The sequence below is a fragment of the Protopterus annectens genome, chromosome 2.part2 (genome assembly GCF_019279795.1).
Source record: "Protopterus annectens isolate FY-2018-M chromosome 2.part2, PAN1.0, whole genome shotgun sequence".
NCBI lineage: Eukaryota > Metazoa > Chordata > Ceratodontiformes > Protopteridae > Protopterus > Protopterus annectens.
Window position 1 is genome coordinate 1,114,189,248 of NC_056730.1, and position 22,408 is coordinate 1,114,211,655.

Here is a 22,408-nt window from a genome sequence, read left to right on the forward strand (position 1 = left end):
CTCACCAGCATTATATGTAAGGCTTTCAGTGCATCATATCCTACCTCATTAATATACACATCCAGGCCTTTGGTCCAAACCAGTCTGGCTTTGTCAAAGGCAGATTACATCTCCTTAACACTGCAAACTTCTTCAAGCTGGTCAGTGAAGCTCTGGACAAGAATCACTGTAGTCATGCTGTCTAGCTTTTCTTTGACAAAGTCTTCAGTACAATCTCCTATGCAGGTATTACAAATAAGCTTACTAAACATAATGTAAATTCCAACACTGTACTTTGCATAGCTGAGTAGCAGGCTGACAGAATCCATGTAGTAAAAGCTTCATGAGATTCTAACCAACGTAAGGCCCTGTTTTCAGCCCAGGTGACCCAAGCTTGACTACTGGCTCAGTACCTATTGGAGCCTACTCGCCTATCTTTGGGGGGAGGGCCATGTGCACAGAGTACACTCTCCATGACAGTATCCCTGGTGGAGACTAGGGATCACTTGACAGCACCTGTCTGCAAGGGTAACACAGCCAACTGATTATGTCACATGAAGGTGTGAATGCATATGACAAAGGCCTATTGTACACCAGCTTCTTGGATGCTGATAAGTATGTATGTGAGCAAGTGGGCCTTAAAGAGAAAACTCCAGTTCTTCACACTGATAACAGCACAGCTCCAGGAGCACTCAACCTCCACCTCAGGAAAGAAATTAGTTCAATCACCCAGGGTGAAACAAATGGGTCACTGGAGCATCAATGCAAACAGACAAAAATAGGGGTTGATGTAGAGTCATCTGAGCATAAACCATTTACCAGATGTACCATCAGGGCTTAGTATGGGGCTCCCTCCTTATTGACATCTATTTCTCTGACAACCAGATTAATGTTCCAGGCTTACTGTTATCTAAGTTTACAGATAGCTGCAAACTGAGTGCAGCTGTCATTCCATCTTCTGAGACAAAGTTGCTTCAGCAAGGGTTTGATTATGCAAACTCTTGGTGTAATAACAATGGTCTTAAATGAAATATTAAAAAAATGCAGTGTGGTTCTATCTGGTAAACAAAACATTCACACTCCTTTCATATTAATAACGCAGCCCTCTAAGCCGATACTATCATCAGGGACTTGGGCATCTATATTCATAACTTACTATTTGGCCATCATGTCTCCACAAGAGTTTAGAAATCCTTCTCCCTAGTCCAGCTTAATTCCAAGGCATCTCCTCTATCACTAAAGATATCTTTGTTCTCCTGGAGTGATCCCACATAATGCTCATCATTGAATATAAAATGACTTTTTTATGCACCTTCCTAAGCATGTTGCTCAGCTTGAGAGGTTTCACAGATTAACTGAAAAGATTATTGTTCTCCACCTTACTAATGCATGCTAATCCTAACCTTAAACCCTGTGCTGCATATATTAATACAATATTTCAGACGAAGCCTTACTGGTGCTATTTGTAATGGTAATATGACTTTAACATCTCTAAATTTCACACTACAGGGACATAGGCCACCATTTTATTTGACTTTGCTACTACACACACACACACACACACACACACACACACACACACACACACACACACACACACACACACACACACACACACACACACACACACACACCATACACACACACACACACACCACACACACACACACACACACACACACACACACACACACACACACACACACACACACACACACACACACACACACCCTTGTACCATGTATGACATATTTTCATTCTCACCACCGAAGTACATAATATTGTAGATGGGGTGTACCTTTTAAAAGCAGCAAGTAGTCTTTGGTAGACTGGTGGACATTCGGGCTTCCACAGCTGGGAATCCCATCTATTAAGAATACTGCAGCATTGAAGGCAAGGACATCTACAGTTATAGCAAGATTTTACACAACTCTACTTTCTAAAATACCAAAGAAGAATTCATCATGAGAAAATTTTGACAATGAGTGTTTGCAAAGGGCATTGTTTACATTCTTAGATTTGATAACAGTGGATATGTACATATATTTTTTGAGACTTCTCTCATTCTTTCCAATATAGAAACAGGGACGTTTTTTGCAAATAGCTAAATAAATTATTCCTTTAGCACCACAGTTGCTTTTTCCTAAGTACTACTTTAGACTGACTTGAATTCTCACACACAATGTTATCCCTATCCACAATGTATTTGCATTATCTGCAGCTCCCACATTTCCTTAGGATGAAACTACTGACCCTAATTTGGATGTTTTAGTAGTAAACGGAAAGGTGAAACCAGAAGGAAGGCAAAGAGAAAAACAAGGATTTAGTAATTGTGGTACACACAATTTAAATGGTTGCGACATTTACAACTATAGAGGTGTCACCATTACCCCTGAACAATTTTTCTGTTTTTGAAAAGGGCTTGAAATTTGTGTCTTCTAGGACCTTTGGTATTTGGGATACCCTCATCAAATTAAAACTCTTCAACAGGAAGCTAAACTTAGCCCTCTTATTTAAAGAAAGAGAAAGAACGTATGAGAAAAATAAGGAAACTTTATACAATTTCAGATACCTGTTGTCAAAACCATGGCCTCAAGCTAAATGCCAAAAAGTGCAACGTCATCCCCTTTGGTAAAAACAAAGTACCCACAAACTATCACATAGGTGGTAGCCCCCTAAATACAGAAGATGTAATAAGGGATCTGGGGAACCAAGTAGATAGCAACCTCTGCTTTGATAATCACATTGCCAAAGTGGTTAGAAAATCCTTCTATGTGGCCCACCTAATCACAAAAAGGTTTGCATCCAGATCAAAAGAGGTAATTGTGTTCCTCTACTCATCACTCATCAGACCCATCATAGAGTACAATGCCCCATTTGGGATGTACCTTACAAGACACCTGCAACTGGAAAGACCACAGAATTACCTCACCAAGAGGATCACTGGCCTCAAGCAGATGCCCTATGCAGCTCAACTGAAGAAACTCCAGCTGTACTCGGTTGCATACCGCCTACTCAGAGGTGATCTCTGCCTGACATACAAGGCCATGTCCAACCCAGAATTGATTGACATGCTCCACTTAAATAAACCATACCCCCTTGAGCCACACGCTCCAGGGATATAAACCTCACCATAACAATAAATATGATGTGCTGGAAGGATTAATTCCTGTCCCAGAGACTACCCATGTTCTGGAACAATATTCCAATCTACATTAGGCAGAGCTCTTCGCTAACCCTCTTCAAGAGAAACCTTGACGAGTGGATGGGAAACAGAAAGTTAACCCCAGGGATCACTTCAATGGCTCTGCTGGACAGAGGCACAGGGAACTAATCTAAAGGGGTGGCGAAAGCCAACACATTCCAGCTAGGCTTATAAATGCCTTTGGGCAGATAGCCTCTACCTATGAACCTATGAACAAAACAAGTATTTTTAATCCCCCACTGCATCCCACACTTCAGGTGTTTAAATCAGCTTGTATGACTGATTTATACAAGCTGCCTATGGATAAGACAATCCAGAGAGAAGGTGACTTTAGATAACTTAACTTGTAACTTAAATATAAGGATTATAAAACCTGACAAAGGTGGGAGAACTGTTTTATTTGATGCAATTGACTACTCCACCATTATGTTCAGCATTCTTCATGACACCACTACTTATACTATCGTTTCTAGAAACAAAATAAATATTGCACAAGATAGATTTATTCTTAGAAGATTTATTAAGAGATGAGAGAATTTCTCCCAAAACGTATGGACTTTTTGAAGGTGGAAAACCCTCCAGTACCCTCAATATTCAGGATTCCAAAGATAACAAGAATATTGCCAACTCTCCTTTTAGACCAACTGTTGCTGCTAAGGGGGGGGTCTAAAACTCACCCCATAGCTGTATTTATTGACAAGTCCCTAAAATGTATTACATAATCAAAAACACATATGTTACAAGACTCATGGGACTCTGTGGGTAGACTTATCCTGGATTTAGTTACAGGGGGTACTAGCTTTTTAACAGCTGACATTGTGGATCTTTTTACCTCTATCCCAGTGGAAAAGGGCTTGGACTTGTTCTACGATAGCATTTTTAGCTTCCATCAACTTAAAGGTTACGACATTAATTTATTGTTAGAACTAACCAAAGTCGTTTTGGAAAATAATTTTATGTTCTATGAGGGAGAAACTTTCAGACAAAGCAGGGGGGGTTGCAATGGGTGCAGCATGCACCCCGATATTTGCCAACCTAGTTCTTTTAGGATAAAAGAAAAGTTTGTGTTTAATTCTAAGTTTAGTCCCTTTATGAAATTGTACCTGAGATTCCTGGATGATATATTTATCCTCTGGGATGGCCCTAATGATGAAATTTGCAATTTTATTCATTATTTAAACAAAACCTCCTCCTTTTTAAAATTTACGTACAGTCACCACAATAGTGCTATTAATTACCTTGGCGCACACATTGAAATTTGTGACGATATCTTTACAAAAATACATTGGAAATCTACTTTCAGCAACTCATACCTCCCTTCATCAGTGCCCAAATGTTTAGCTAAAAGAACAGCCTGCTGAAAGGACAGTGTATTCGTGCTGCAAGAATGACATCAAGATATGATGACTTAACAGAGGAGATGGCCTTCACCTCTAACTTTTTTATTGACAGAGAATACGCCAGATATTTAGTGACCACAATTGCTGAGGAAGATCTTAGTGGACGGGGCACAAAATACAAACCACAACTAAGTACGGAGTTTGAGGACCCCAAATTAAATTCAAACAACAAAAATATGAATGTTAAGAGGTTCATGCTAGTGGAATTTAATTATGCTGCCCACAAAATTAAGGAAGTCATCACCAGTTATTGGAATTTTTTTTTGTCGTTAGTTATTGGAATGTGTTAAAATACAATTCTGACATTGTAGGTACCTTGGGAATGGATCCCAAATGTGTATCCCAAACAGGTAGCAACCTAAAGAACATATACAAAACAAATCTCCCCCAAAAGATAAAAGAAATTACAGGTACTAGGAAATGTGGAAGCTGTGGACAATGCAAATACATTCTGGACAGGAATAACATTGTGTTAGAATACGCAAGTCAATCTAAAGTAGTACTTAGAAAAGGCAATTGCATTTATTTAGCTATTTGCCAAAAATATTCCTGCTTCTATATTGGAAAGACCGAGAGAAGTCTCAAAAATAGAATATATGAACACATCTATTGCATCGAATCTAAGAATGTAAACAATGGCCTTTATAAGCACTCATTGTCAAAAATGTCCCATGATGAATTCTTCTTGCTTGGTATTTTAGAACAAGTAAATATTGACCCTAGGGAAGGCGACTGGAAGAATGTATTACAATATAGAGAATTGTTGCGGCAGTTTAGATGGAATGCATTCACGTATCCTGGTTTGAACGATTATGTTTCCATCAAACCAGTACTCAAATCTAGAGCAGCCAATTTACAACACATTTCCATTCATTTTAGTGCCTTTAATCTGGCAATTCCTTGTTTATATATATATATATATATATATATATATATATATATATATATATATATATATATATATATATATATATATATATATATATATATATATTTTTTTTTTTTTTTTTTTTAATAGCATGATTTTATCTAAATTAAACATATTGCTTGTATGTGATTTACATAACTGATATTTTAAAATTACAGCTTCGGTATTCAAGAACTGTCTGACTTTGTATTCGTGGCTTCTAACACAACAGTCAGGTGTAAACAATATCTTACTGTTTCTTTAAAATTCAATTACTTTCAACTGATTATTTCATTTTTATAATTATTTAAACCTGTTGCTTACTGCAATTTCTCATTCATAAGAAGTCCTGGAAATAGCAGGACGAAAGCGCTCAATAATTTTGGATTAAAACTTTTGAATTGTATCATGGATGTCTCCTTTCATTCATATTTTATATTGTGCACATCACTTCACGTCACTGTTTTACTGAATTGGCACTTCTCTAAACTGCCAGTAAATTCATGCACTGTGAGAAAGAAAGAAAGAGTGTGAGTTTGTTGGGGGGGGGTGTATCCAGTGAGACAGTGGTGTCCAGCCAGGATTACCTCCTCTGCATTGTATCCATTGAGTGTCAGGGTTAGATTATGGTTCTCCCATGACTTTGAGCTGAATTAAAGGATAAAGATAGCATAAGAGAATTAAAAAAACTAATTAGTTACTGTTTGCTTGTTACTGTAGAATTAATTTTTAGTTTACCAGCTTTTACAAAAAGTGGTACTGATGGTTCTTTTAAATTTAATAGATATTTGAAAAGATTACATCCAAAACTTGGAGCTATCCGATGATGCTCAACATAATGATCACCACTGCAGTACCAAACTAAATGGTTTACATCCTGCCTAGGATATGACCACCAGCCAGCTTCTCAAAGTTGTAGGACACCTTCCATGCAGCCTAACCAGAGGAAGGCTTGAGGACATATAAAGGAGTGAACAGGGTGGCAAAAGCTTCACAGCTTTCTTGCCACCAAAGTACACTCACAATGTGGGCTTTCTGTACCTGACAGTTGGCTAGTATTATTTCAAGATGGGCAAATAAGTACCCTTTGGAGGAAAATAGTTTCTAGCTTTTGTTTTTCTGTTAAAACTTTAGTTTCTGAAGGAAACTGTGATTTCTTGTCTTAGAAATTAGTGTTTTTCATGTCTGGCTGACAAGAGCCTCTTGTCTTTGTTAGGGTATATTGTACTATCTGTACTTTGTTGTAGATTTTGGGACTTTGGTCTTTTTTTTTTAAGTGTTTTTTTTTTTATATAACATTTGTTGCTTATCGTATTTGTTTTTTTTTTCTTTTAATTTCTGTCAGAAGGGTTACCAGAGCTACTTCACTGCCACAACCACAGACAGGTGAGTCTCCAGTAGAAAAAGCCAGTCTCTGGAACTATCCATCCTGTCTACCCAGTCCCTCTGGTATAGCACCCAGTCCAGTAACATGGACCAGGTTACAGCCACATTCTCTGGTCATGAGCTGTTTTAACTGTACAGCATAGCTGGATATGAGTGACTGATCTCTAGGCTAGTGCTCTTAGCTTTAATCATTCTGATTTCTAGAATTTTCTTAGGAAAAAGAATCAAAAATCTAATAATGTTACTTCCTCTACCTCCTTTTCCTTAGGATGGAAAGATTTACTGGGACTCACTAAAGTTTTGTTGTCTGTTATAACAAGTTAAATGCTGTTTCTTCCTTTCCTTCTGACAGAAAAAATAGGTTTCCCTCCATTACTGACAATGAATCCTTTTCAGATGGAGAGGGAAAGATTTTGACATGTTACAGTTATATTCACCTGAACCAGAAGCTGTTCCTCTTATTTTTGCAGCTCTGGAGGACATTTTGTTAACAGCTGATAGCATACCTGACACTCAGACGCCTACATCCAGATATTCTAACAAATTGTATAAAGTGTCTTAGTCTCACAAACATCTGATGACTAACATTAAAGCAATTTCTGCTGTAATTCTTGATATAATTACTTTTATGCTAAACTATTTGCTAAGGTGAATACTATTTATTTTAATAAGGATGAGAAAGCCTTTGAGAAATCTATCAAAAAAGTGTGTTACTCCTCTACCATGTCTTTTAAAGTATTAAACTAGAAAGCTCACATTCTTAGGTTTTTGTTGGCTAATTTTAAAAACATGCAGTACTTATACTCCAGCCTGCCTGCTTCTGATTTCAAAACTTTTTTTTTAAACTCCTTCATTGGGACTGCTTCACAAGTTACCAAATACTTCTTCAAGTGCTCTTATATTTTGCTCAAGTTCTTTCTAGGGATACAGCTTCTAGTTCTGTTATGAGAAGATTTGATGGTTACACTTTCAAAATCCTCCTAAACATGTGAAATGCACAATTTTTTAATTGTTCCCTTGAAAAATATGTTATTTTTTGGCTCTTTTGCTGCTGAAGTACTCAACAAAAGTTTGATGAGATTGGGAAAGTTATTCAAGCAGTTTCTAAGTCCCCCCCCCCCCCCGAGTTAAGAAGAAAATTCTGGGCCCTTTGCTGAAATACAAAACATGCCACATCAGCAGGGAAAAACTAAAATGAACTTCAATAAACAGTAACAGCGAAACTCTACCAAGGGGGAGCTTCCCAGAATTAGGGGCAGCCCAAAAAGTCTAATTGCCTACATGCCATATCTACCTCTTCCCACCCCCTCCTACCCTGGCAGCCCTTTAAGACTGTCCATCAGTCTGAATCTTTACTTTCCCCTCTGGAATCAAATAATCTTAGACAAATGGTTCCTAAGGATAATCCATCTAGAATGTAGACAGCAATAGGAGTCCCTTTCTCCTTTCCAGGATCTGCCCCCCCCCCCCCATCCAGCAAACCAATCTTCCTTGTATCCACCAGTTTTAGATATGTTGTCCAGAGTGGAGGATCATAGAAAGTATGCCTTCAGAGCAGAGATGCAAAGGCTTTAACTCTCAAATCTTTCTAGTTGCAAAGAAAGACAAGACATGGAGACCAGTACTGGATCCTTCTTTTCTCAAGTGTAACACTTCACTATTTACCAACTTCCAAGATGCTGCCTTTTTAAACCTTGTTGCTCCTTATTCCTTCCCTCGTTTACATGGTACCTCTGAACCTGAAGGATGCCTGCAAGCAATTTAAGGGTTTCTTAAGAGTCTCTGCACTTGGATCTCACTATCAATTCACGTCTTACCCTTTGGATTATCTGCATCCCCAAGGATATTTACAAAGTGTCTATCCCCAATGATAGTTTACTGTGGACTTCAAGGCATTCGCATCTTTCCATATTTGGATGACTGTCTTATATATGCAGACTTTTCTAGCAACTGTCAGGATTCCTTTAATTTTGACAGGAACCTTCTCTCAATCTGGGTTATCAACTCAATTTGCAAAAATCTTCTCTTGTTCCTTCCTAAATGCTAGTGTTTTTGGGAAGCCCTCTAGACACTTCCTTAGGAAGAGTCTTTCTTCTTCAGGACAAAGTAGATCTGTACAGAGAAATCTTTCTGTACTTTACCAAGCAGACTGTAGTTTCCCATCAGAGTATCTCTGAATATTAGGATTCATAGCTTCTGTGATCAGCATGATCCTGTTAGCCAGACTTCACATGAGGAAAATTCAGTGGTTCCTCTGATTAGGGTCAGTATGCACATGGCATCAATACCTACTTAGGTTTCAAGTGCCAGTGCTACCTTTTGGGAAAAGGGAGTTACTCTTTGGTGGAGGACTTAACTGTCTTTCAATCCAGGCTTCCTCTCCTGCCTGCCATCTGCCTGTCAATCGGTCCCAACAGATTCCACAGACTTTACACGAGGAGTAGTGTCACAGGTGATAAAAGTGCAAGGTTTGTGTAACAACAGGAAAGAAAAAAACATATCAATGCCAAAGAGATATTAACAATAATCAATGCTCAGAAAACCTTATACCGTTTCTGCATACCAAGACCTCTTAAAGTGATTACAAGTAATACTACATAATGTGGTACTTGAACAAACTGAGTGGGGGACTAGGTCCTATCCCTTTTGCAGACATGCTATGATAGCCTGAAAGAAAGCTACCCAGCTCAGTTAGACTCTTCAAGATGTACCCCATCAAAGGAAAATATATTTTCAGACAAGCTGAGCAGGATATCATGAATGGAAGCATCACCCAGGGGCCTTCAAAAATTGATCCACCTCTGGGAAGCTCCTCAAATAGATTTGTTCACCTCCTTGCAAAACAGACAGTTGGATAAGTTCTCTTCCAGTAACTTCTACAAGCAGGCCTGGAAGACAGATGTCTTTTCAGTCCCTTGGATGGGATTATACTTGTATGCTTTTCCACTCTTTCTAGTAATAACCATAGTTCTTAAAAACTCAAGAAGGGCTTACCAAAAATTACAGTGGTAATTCCCTTTTGGCCAAGGCAGCATTGAGTCTCCCTTCTTTTCAATCTGGCTAATGGCTCCTATACAAAGTGGATCTACTCACAGATCACAGGGGTTGTTTGATACTACTCAGTCTGGAAACTATGCAGTTAACAGCATGGATGATATAGTTTTAATTATTTTTAGACAACTCTTTTCTGAGGATGTGTAGCAGGTACTAAAGGAAACTAGAGGACCTGCTACTAAAAGGTCAAATATGACTAACTGGAAGAGATTTTCTAGTTGATGCCTGTCTAGAACCAGGATCATTCTAAGACCAAATTTCCTGTGATGTTAGATTATTTGTGTAAGCTACTGGCCTCTGACATAGCATACTTTTCCATCGTAATTAATTTGTCAGCCATCTCTGCTTCCCTGTCTTTAGATCCCCTTTCTTCCTGTCCTCAGGTTAAACAATTTTTGAAAGCAGTCTTAAACATTCATTCTACTGGGAAACAGCTAGTTATACCTTAGAATCTCAGTTCTGTGTGTCAGATGCTTACCATTGCTTCATTTGAATCAGCTCATGAAGGAGAATTACAGTTCATGAAGGTGAAAACCGTTCTCCTTACTGCTCTGACATCTGCTCCGAGGATATCTGTGTTATTAGCCCTTATGGTGAGCCAACACTTTTCTATGTTGCATAAGGACATGGTTTATTTATAATCAAATCTTGTTCTAATAGCTAACTGTTCCAGTAAGCATCTCCTCCCACCATCCCCCTTGTTTACCTTTAGTTGCACTGCCAGGGTGTGGATTTCCATGTGTATATATATATATATATATATATATATATATATATATTATCTGTCTTTATTTGTACGTAGTTTGCAGGTAATGGTTATGCCTTGTGGCTATTATTAATATACATATATATATATATATATATATATATATATATATATATATGTTTTGAGGCTCTGACTGTCTAGCCTACCTTCTTGAGGTAAGAAACCTATAAATCTTTTGGTAACTTAACTACTCCTTTTATATAGCTTTCCTCGAGCCTCCCTGTGGTTAGGGTACATGGAAGGTGCCCTAAAGCTTTTAGAAGCTGGCCAGTGGTCATTTCCTAGACAGGATATCAACCATTTTGTTTTGGCTACTGTAACAGGGATCTATAAGAACATCGACGGTTATGGTTTTATTTACACAACTGTGCTTTACATTTACCTTTATTTATAACACATAACCCTGATAAAGTTTGGTGGTGTCTGTCCCTTACATTAAACTTGCATTTTTAGTTTAGTCACATTCACTAATGATAGCATTAGATGTTGTTCTTGAGGGTTTGAGCAAAGCTGAGGAGTTACCAGCTTCTTAAACCATCTTTCAGTGCAGGACACAGTAATGTCTTCCGGCTTTTCCGGTTAGGGATCACCACAGCGGGACTCCGGTCCGCTAATGATTGGCAGTGGATTTTTTTTTTATGGTGCCGAGTTGCCAGCCCGACGACCAACCTTCAAGGAAGGCACACCCATTCACGCTCGCACCTACCTGCATGTCTTTAACGTAACTCGACCGCGGGGAGGACATGCAGACTCCACACAGAAGGCGCTCCAGCCGAGAATCTAACGGAAGAACCTATTGCTGTGAGGTGACAACGCTAACTGCGGCACCACCGTGGCCATCTTTTAAATCTTACTATAGCTTTTAGCTTGGCATGGTTTCACCACAATTTGGTATTGCAATTTTCCCTCATTTCCTCTAAGTGGCACTAGATGCATTTAGAATGTTATTATTGCAATTCGCTGTAGTTCTTGAACAATAACTTGTTTGTCCTAAGAAATGTACAAAGACCAAATTTGTTAGGGTAACGTTATTAAATTCCATCAAAATAAAATATTATAGTCAGTTGTCATTTATATGGTTATTAATTATGATCAACACACTGTGTGACTATGAAATAGATGCTGTAAAACCGATACATATAATTTAGATATTTTACATTCATTAAAAAAAACTTGAAACTTTCAAAACATGCATGCTAAAAGGAATTTGAAATATTAGTGTAAGTAGGTCACAGAAGAACCTAAAATTGAGCTGAGCCAGAGATATGTTAGGTGGGGATAAAGGACTCTTCAGTATTTGGACTAACGTACAATGTGGAACACCATAACATTGCAAGTTGATACAGACCTCCTGACAGAAATGTATTCCTTTCCAAGGTTACCCCATCACGTAGTAGTGCCTGCTGGTAAAATGAGTGAGTGTGAGCACATGTATCCTGTAGAAAGTCTGCTATCTTTTAACACCTAGGAAGGAATACAATGTCAAAAGAACATTGAGCTGTTGCAGTTGCTGTCTTAAGAAACTACTTCTCAGAAATGTACTTTTCATTTGAAACGGAATTGTAAGAATTCCAGTCTTCTGCTTGATGCAGAGAAATACCACATAAAGCTGATTTGAAGAAACAACAAATCCCTAAATGAATACATTGTGACATTGAAGTATAGCAGAGGGATTTCCATTGCACAATTCTCAGAGAAGCTGGAAAGTAAGTGACCAGTGAGAGAGCTCGTATAAATTCCAGAGTCACACAGTTGACAATGTTGCTATAGTCTACATTATTTTTTTGTTGTTGTTGTTGTTGTTAGACAGGTAAGTGATCCGTTCCTCAGACCCTGTTACCAGGACCAAGACCATAAGGGCAAGGGTAAATGCAACACATATATGGATAATTTAATGTAGCTACAGAACGAAAGTTATCATTAGATCCAATCCTTAAACCTGAGTTCTAAACTTCCAGGTGACAGTTTTTACATGAAAAAAAAGCTTTCAAAATATCAAGTATTTGTGTTACAAAATGCCCTGGGCATTATGATTCTGGAGCAGATCTACAATACAACTGTCAAACAGTGGTGTGTACCAACTTTTCAAAAGCAATAATTACGAAATTTGTATAACACAGAGATATTAAGGTTGCATATTGCAAATATTAATATACACTGAGTTTTGTCATGTAATGGTTAAGAAAAAGAGGTACATAAAGTGAATTTTATTTGTAATTATTATGAAAAAGGCAAACTTTATTAAGCGATATGTATTAGCAATATCATGATCCATGTAATGGAAATATGCAGTAATTTTAGCATTTAAGAACGAATGAATACTGAAACAAATGAGCAAAATAACTTCTGAGAAGTGAAGAGCTGCATAAAAGCAAACTGAAGCAGATTTCATATAGTGTGAAAATGAATTTGTGTGGAAAAAGTTAAAGGGACTTCTAGCTACTTAACAATATTAAAGGGACAATCAATTCTCAACGCAAAATTAGACTTTGTAAGAGGTGTGTGTGTGTGTGTGTGTGTGTGTGTGTGTGTGTGTGTGTGTGTCTGCGCGCGCGCGCGCGGGCGTGTGTGTGTGTGTTGCAAAAGCATGCCTGTTGTGTTTCTCTCCATGATAGGAAGATTCAAGCAGTAAGAAAAATGCATGTTGTGTATCATGAATTGTATTGATTTGAGTAGGATAATGTATTATTTCGGCCAGGCTTAATTGCTGCAACATTTTGTTCATTGTCAGAGAGTCTTTCCGAATACCATTGATACTGAAATCACAAAGAATAACTGTGTTGTTATGTATGCCACGAGAAAACACATAGGTTCATAGGTAAGTACTAGGCTAGCTGCCTTGCAGGCCATTTTAAGCCTAGCCAATTTCCCTTTTTGCACTCAAAATAAACTGTCCCATTTGGTTATAGATTGGTCTTACCCATCTCATGGTTGATAATTGTATATTACCCCTTGTAGGAATAACTGTGATTATACCATAGATAATTTGAGGGGACCCATCCAGACGATAAAGCATTTAGGAGTTGCATCTGTCCATTAGTAGTACAGGGGGCAGTCCTAGGATAAATTTTCTGTTTCCCATCCATAGATCTAAGTTGTGCTTGAAAATGGACAGAGATGAACTTTGTTTTATGTGGATATGGAGTCTGTTCCATAGCAGTGGTATTCTCTGTGAAATATACCTGTCCTTCTGAACCATTCTGTTGATGTTGCAAAAGAGGATGAGATCCCTGAACAAGTATTTCTGATGCCATTTGATTTGCTGATGTGCAGTAAATCCATCAGTAATGGGTCTGAAGATACTTTGTATGCCAGAACAGTCTGTAGGATACTGAGTATAGTGACAAGGCTTTGAGTCAGTCCATGTAAGACATATTGTGTAGGCTTTGTATCAAAGGTATTCTGTGGGTGTTCCAATTGCTGCATGTGTCTGGACAGATACATGCCAAAGGGGGCATTATATTCAATGACTGACCTAATGAGGGCTGAGTAAAGGGGGACAATGACATCCCTAGATCTAGTCACAATCCCTTTGTTTATAAGCTGTGCAATATAGAAGGACATTCTTACAACAATAGACACATGTTGGTTAAAAGTTAGGTCACTGTCCACATAAGTTCCCAAATCCCAAAACACTGGGTCAACTCTTAGGGTGTATTGTCAGTGTAGTAGTTCCCTGGGTAAATGACTTCCCAAAAGATAGAATAATGCATTTTTTTTTGGCATTTAGTTTCAGACAATGATTTTGACAGCAGTTATTTATTTGAGACAAACCTTCCTGCAGGATATCTAAGTCATTTTGGCATTCAATGACTGTTCCTAGCATGTAATCACTGCAAACTTAGTCAGCTGGAGCCCTTTAGTTTTAGAAGAGTTGATGTCAAGTAAGAGAGGTCCCATCACTGAACCCTGAGGAACTCTACTGAGGAATGGTCTTTTTGTGTGGCTAACCTCCTCAATTTTGATTATTTACATCCTATTTGTGGGACAGTTGGCAATCCAGTGGGTGACATAGGGGTTTATTTCCAATTTATTTAGCTTTTCTACTATGCCTGAGTGGGCAGTTGTGTCAAAAGGTTAAAGTATGCAGTGTGTACCATTTTGCCTTCATCCATTGTTTTGGTGACCTTTTCAAAAACAGCCACCAGAGTGAGTAAGCATGACCTACTTGCCCTTGACGAATCCAAACTGAGATGGGTCCAGTGCTTGGAGGCTCCCTATGTCCTGATTGATTAATTACAAGATAAGTCTTTCCATGACTTTGCATATGAGGATGGTTAGACTTATGGGTCTGAAATTGCCTGGGTCTGTGGAAGGCCCTCCATTATGCAACAGAATGACTGCAGCTGTTCTCCATTCACTTGATACAAAGGCTGCATGGAGGCTGAGATTAATTAGTGGTATTAGGGGGTGGCTAAATTGTGCTTCGTGCTGTATAAGATGCATCCAGGGATATTGTCTGGATCTATTGATACAGTATTTTTAGCTTTTGATAGCACATTCAGGATGGACATATTGTAGAGCTGTATGTAAAAAAGCGACTGAGGAGGGTGGGTAGATATAAACTGCAGCAATCCACATGTTAGTAGGCCCAGGTAATATGATGTGAGATAGTACTCAACTGGAGAATTAGTGCAATCCACAACTGTAATTGAGGTATTCCCTTTGATTAGAACTAAAGGACTGCCATGAGGTCTAGGACCTGGTCTGTTGTCTTTTATATATATATATATATATATATATATATATATATATATATTGCTTGTCCTGTATAACAGTAGAGAGAGAGAACAATCATTCTTCAACCAGGTTTCTGATATAGTAAGAATATGGAGATTTTCCATTACCAGCCATGCTTCAAGACTGGAACATTTATTATTAAAACTGCATGCATTAAGGAAAGTAATTTCAAGGTGTTTATTTCTGATACAGCAGGTGTCTGGGCTTGTAACTGAGGGCTGAATTGAGGTGGTCCTGGGTTTGAATGAATATCTCCTGAATGTATAAGTCTGAGTAGGAGACAGAGGAGAGACTTATTGTTTGGGATGGGGAGAAGATCCTTAATGTTTGGGACAGGGATTGGTGACCTCTGTAGGAGTATGGATTGCAGTAGAAACTGTTTCCTTATAGCATACCTGAGTTTGTTGCCATTGTGAGTCAGTAGATTGTGTAATATTTTCCAGTAGTGGGCCTGAGCAGGGCTGGAGGGTTCCTGATATGCATGAGAAAGAGGCAAAGTATCTACAATGAATAGACTGAAGTGACAGAAAAAATACTAAAACAACATGCTAAGTAAACTCTTAACAGATTAACAATTGGCACTATGAGTCTGCAAGATAGCTGGGGTTGTAACTTTTAAAGACAATGATAGAGCATAGATGGGGAAATGTCTGAAGTGAAATAGGTAATATAGCAGGGTGCCTGGAAAGTGGGAAAGGTGGTAAAATGGCAAGAAAGGGACGGTAGGAGTCTATGACAATAAGTAATGTAACAATGTCTTTTATGTCATAAAAAGAGGAGGTGGAAAGGAGGTAAAAGAAACATGCCAGCCTAAATTTTGCCAATGAAATAAATCCAGTGCATTCCACTCAACTAAAAGTAGAAACTCAGACAGAAAAATATAGTATATTTTATTATCAAATATGCTATGTTAGTAAATAAATTGAAAGTGCAGTCTATATCTGCAACCTAGACTATGAGTTAAAAGTATAAATACAGCCTGCCACATAGGCTAACAGTTAAAATGGAACAGTGAGAGCAGGACCACAGCCTACCTGCCACCTAGGCTGTGTGCATACTGTAGGTAGATAGCACAGCCTGCCAGTCACCTAAGCTATGTGCACAGGTTAGGTAGGATAGCCTATTTTCCATCTAGGCTGTATACACAGGTTATGTAGTATGCCTATCTGCCACCTAAGCTGTGTGTGCAGGTTAAGTAGCACAGCCTACCTGCCACCTAAGCTGTGTGCACAGGTTAAGTAGCACAGCCTACCTGCCACCTAGGAGTAGCACAACCAACCTTTCACCTAAACTATGTTCACAGATTAAGTGGTACAGCCTACCTGTCACCAGGGCTGTGTGCATAGGTATGTAGCACAGCATACCTATCACCCATGCTGTGTGCATAGGTACATAGCATAGCCTACCTTCCAACTAGGTTGTGTACATAAGTTAAGTACCACAGCCTTCCTTCCCCCTAGGCTATGTACATTGGTTAAGTAACACAGCCTACCTGTCACCTAGGCTATGTGCATAAGTAAGTAGCACAGTCTATCTGCCACCAAGACTGCCTGAGTAGTAGTGGAACAGAGGATGAAATAGCAGGGAATCAAAAGAAGGTTCAGCCAGTTTACACTAGGACAATAAAGGGGATGGATCTGACAAGAGAAAGAGGTTGTCAACCTATCTGCCACCTAGGCTGTGTGCATAGGTTAGGTAGCACAGATTACCTGCCACCTAGGCTGAGTGCATAGGTTAAGTAGCATGGACTACCTTCCACCTAGGCTGTGTGCATAGGTTAAATAGCACAGACTACCTTCCACATAGGCTGTGTGCACAGGTTATTAAATTGTTGAGTGTAACTGCTGCTTAGACTGCTAGAAGAGCACTGTAAGAAAAGAAGGACCTAATAATAAAAGGAGAACGGCCTATCTGCCACCTAGGTTTTGTGCAAAGATGTGTGGTACAGTCAATCTGCCACCTAGACTGTAGGATTAGAAGTCTAGAAAGAAGAGCTGTTAGGATAGGAAATGAAAAGACCAACAACTGGTGTCAGAACCATGGCCTTAAGCTCAATGCCAAAAAATGTGTTGTCATCCCCTTTGGGAAAAACCCGGTTCCCGTGAATTACCACATTGATGGTAGTCCACTAAACACAGAAGGTGTTATAAGAAATCTGGGAACATAGGTTGACAGCAGCCTCTCTTTTGACCACCACATTGCCACTGTGGTCAGAAAGTCCTTCTATGTGACACATCTCATTAGTAAGGGTTTTGCATCCAGAAAGAAAGAGGTCATTGTCTCCCTCTACTCTTCCCTCATTAGGCCAGTCATCGAGTACAATGCCCCACTTGGCATGTACCTCACTAGACACCTGCAGCAACTGGAGAAGCCACAAAAGTACCTCACAAAGAGGATCCTAGACCTTAAACACTTGTCCTATATGGACAGAGTCAAAAAAACTCCAACTATTCTCTGTCTCATATCACCTATTTAGAGGTGATCTCTGTTTGACTTGCAAAGCCATGTCTGAGCCAGCTCTGTTAGAAATGCTGCATCTAAAGAAATCCCAATCCCTCTGCACCACACGCTCCAGTGACCTCAACCTCATTACCACAATCAACAGAACGTGCTGGAGGGACAGGTTCATAACCCAGAGACTGCCCTTGCTATGGAATAGACTTCCCATACATGTCAAACAAAGCACCTCACTGGCCCTCTTCAAGAGAAACCTTGATGAGTGGATAGGAAATAGAAAATTCACCCCGGGGATCACTCCAGTGGCTCTACTTGACAGAGGCACTGGGAACTAAGGTTGGGTGGCATGATTCAGGGTAATCCTATGGGCTAGGTTTGTAAAGGCTCCAGGGCCATTAGCCTAGTGCACACCTATGAACCTATGAACCTATAGGAAAGAGGATCTGGCAAAATAGAAGATGAACAGTATATATACTACCTAGGCACTGTGCAATAGTTAACTTGCACAACTTTTCTCCTAACTAGACTATTGTAATTATTGCATAAAGAGTGAAATAGTCAGGAAATAAGCACAGGCCAAAGGTGAAAGAACAAGGTGAAAAGAGTGAAGTCAGCAGATGAGGGATCTAACGATGGAAGAAGTGGGACAAAAGAAGGGGAAAGCTTATCTGAGACAAGTTTTGTTTAAACAAAATTACTACTATAGTAGTGCACTTCGGTAAGGCAGAAATGTGCAAAGGAAGAATAGAATTATACTTAGTGGGAGAAAAGTGTACTAGAAGAAGGGTCTGTTTTTAAATTTCTCATTATTTTTGGTACGGCTAGGGAGTGCCTTTATGAATATGACTAAGCATGAGTTGAAGTCAGAGGTATGAGTAGCAACTTTAGTGATGGGATTTTTTTTGAGGAGGATTACAGTAGACTTTATTTAAGTCATTGAACATTCAAAGAAGATTTGCTTTTGAGAAGTCACTAATTTATCGTTTAACTTAACAAGGCAGGGTGATACACATGGAGATGTGTGAGAAGTGGCCATATCTGTGAGAACAAAATAAAAGATATTGGGTCCCCTAGTAGGACTGTTACCTGTTTGTAAAGAGAGTGATCATTTATAATGTCAAGGAAACAGTGGCGCTCTCTTCACTGGCAGTGCAGGTCAGACAATTTACTGAAGGATAATTTAAGTTCCCCTGTAGAAAGGTGTTGAGTTTAATGGGGATTTTAGCAAATGCATTATGATAACTATCATCCTGGTGTAGTGCTCTGAAAATGGGAGTATGGTTCAACACACCTGCACAGCTGGCTGGAGTGTGAACATTCCTTGGCTGAGTTTGTGTTCACCTGGCCCTCCTTTCACATAGAGCTGAAATCCTGAAACTTACTCTGAGGGCACCCTTGCAGCAGCATCAAACTAACTCCTTTCTCATGGGATAGGTGAGCCTGTGTCAGCTACTGAATCCTAACCCTTCCATGCTGGCATGTGTTATGTCTAAACCAGTACTCAAACCCAGGTCTGCTGAAGGTAATTTAGGACATTATGCCTCTGCACCACGGTTCTAGCTACTTTTAAAATCTTGATTCTAACAAAACATATGGTAGTATGATGCACATAATTATTTTTTCCAAGACTAGTGATAACATACCTCATGAAAAATAATTTAGCAGCTTCTCTGCTAAGTGAGGGTTTAAAGTATTCTGTAAATTATGTGATACTACTTAATACAGTGTTTTGTAATATTCGGACTTATTTTATACAATGAAATACATTTGACATTTTCTCTAAGGAGCACTATAGCTATAGTATAGCTATTAATGTACTCTAATGTACGGAAACAGATATAGTTAAGAAATTGATGCCTACTTATAAAACGTACTTTTCATGTTAGTTGGAGAATGAGTGTTTTAAACAGTAATAATTCAAAATGTACAATCCAAAAGAAAGCAACATCAACAGGTGGGATGAACAGTCCTTACACTAACACAGTACAAATACTAAATAATATTCCAAAAAGCGTGTAATCCGAAACACGGCCAGGGTACATAAAAGGCTAGTTTATTAAATAAAAACTTTTAAATACAGTAAGCACTTTTGCGATTACTAAGCCCGCTTCTTCAGGCCATTATCCCAATTAAAAAAACATACATTATTTAAAAATTCATGATCCAATCAGAGTTAACATTACGAGCACATTACCTATTCTACAATTACAATGTAAGAACAACCCCATGTCGGTTACTAAGTAACGATGTAAACTTTCTTTTCTTAAAGCTATATCATCTTATTACATCTAACATCCTACGGGATGAAGCAATTATGTAGTATCATAAAATAAAAAGTAAATTAAAATAATCATAAAACCATATATATATTTATAAATATTAAATAAACAGCAATCATATTTACTAAAAAACTCCCTTCACACAAATTCCTTAAGAATATGACATCCTTCACATTTAAGTCTACAGCGTTTCATATTATAAGTTAAATCAACTGGTTCTTATTGGAATGCTATTGAGGAAGAATGTTAAATTAATTAACATATATAAAACCACTAATAAAATTTGAATATTAATTAATTTAAACAAAGGTGTGGCTTTTAATACTGGCTTCAGTGCTATGTGTCCATTTAGCCCTAAATCATTGTCAGCACAGAGTCTAATAATCCATTTTGTTTCAGTAACATCTGTATGATTTCTTTGATCCCCTAACCTTCCACTCTGGGTTATTTTATCTATAACTAAGAATTTAAAACTATGGTTATTGGCATACGTCTCAACTGTACAGATTTTCGCAGAATGTCCAGATTTTTGCCTTATATTTTTTGGTCCATTTTTCATAAAATTGTGGCTTTCTGGCAGATTAGTGGCAAATCAAAAGACTGATATTAGAAAATAATGACAGACATTTGAGTTTTCATAGGTTCATAGGTTCATCCTAGGCAATCTGCCCTAGGGCATTTATAAGCATAGCCAGAATGTGTTTGGCTTTCACCACCCATTTTAAATTAATTTTGCTGTGCCCTTTTTTGAGGTTAGTATACTGTGCCTCTGTCTAACAGTGACACAGAAGTGATACCCGGGGTAAACCTACGATCTCCCATTCACTCATCAAGATTCCTCTTGAAGAGAGTCAATGAGGGACTCTGCCTAACCTGGATTGGGATTTTATTCCAGAGTGAAGGGAGCCTCTGGGTTATGAATCTGTCCCTCCAGCATGTCCTATTTATTTCGGTGCTGAGGTTCAAGTCTCTCGAGCATGTAGCTCGATGGAATTTGGATTTTCTGAGGTGCAGCATGTCCATTAATTCCAGGTTGGACATGGCTTTATACGTCAGGCACAGATCGCCTCTGAACAGGCGGTATGCCACTGAGTAGAGCTGGAGTTTCTTTAACCAGGCAGCATATGGCATCTGTTTGAGCCCTTTGATCCTCTTGGTGAGGTACTTTTGGGGTCTTTCCAGTTGCTGCAGCTGTCTGGTAAGGTACATCCCAAAAGGGGCATTGGACTCAATTATGGGCCTGATGAGGGATGAGTAAAGAGGCACGATGACCTCCCCTGATCTAGATGTGAATCCTTCATGATTAGGTGGGCTATATAAAATGTTTTTCTAACCACTTTGGCCATGTGGTTGTCAAATGAGAGATTGCTATCAACTTGGGTCCCCAGGTCCCTAATTACTTCTTCTGTACTTAATGGATTATCACCTATGTGGTAATTTGTGGGCACTTTGTTTTTGCCATCAGGGATGACTATACACTTTTTGGCGTTTAGCTTGAGGCCATGGCTCTGGCACCAGTTGTCTGTTTCTATGAGGCCCTTTTGGAGGATGCTTGTGTCGGCTGGAGAGTCGATTATGGCACCCAGTTTGCAGTCATCTGCGAACTTGGTCAGCCACAGTCCTTCCATGTTGGCCTGTACCTCTGAGAAATATATACCGAACAAGAGAGGTCCCAGAACTGAGCCTTGTGGGACGCCACTTGTAATTGGTTTGGAGTCAGACATGGCTCCAGCAATTCTAACCATGTGGGTTCTGTCCTTGAGCCAGTTTGCAACCCATCTAGTGACATAGGGGTTTATATTTAAGCTGGTGAGCTTATCTATAATGCCTGAGTGGGGTATTGTATCAAAGGCTTTTGCGAGGTCCAGGTAGGCTGTGTGGACCACCTTCCCCTCGTCAATGGCCTTGGTGACTGTTTCAAAGAAATCAACCAGGTTTAAGAGGCAGGATCTCCCTTAACAAAGCCGAACTGGGTAGGATCCAGTGTCTGTAGGTCCCCAATATCTTTATTTATGAGGTCCATGATGATCCTTTCCATAGCTTTGCAGACCAAGCTAGTCAGGCTTATGGGGCGATAATTTCCAGGATCCATTGAGGCACCACCTTTGTGGAGAGGGACCACAGTTGCTGTACGCCACTCTTTGGGTACATATCCTGTAGTAAGGCTGAGATTGAACAGTAGTTTTATGTTTGGGTTTAACTCTTCTTGGGGTTCATGTAGGACGCAGCCTGGGA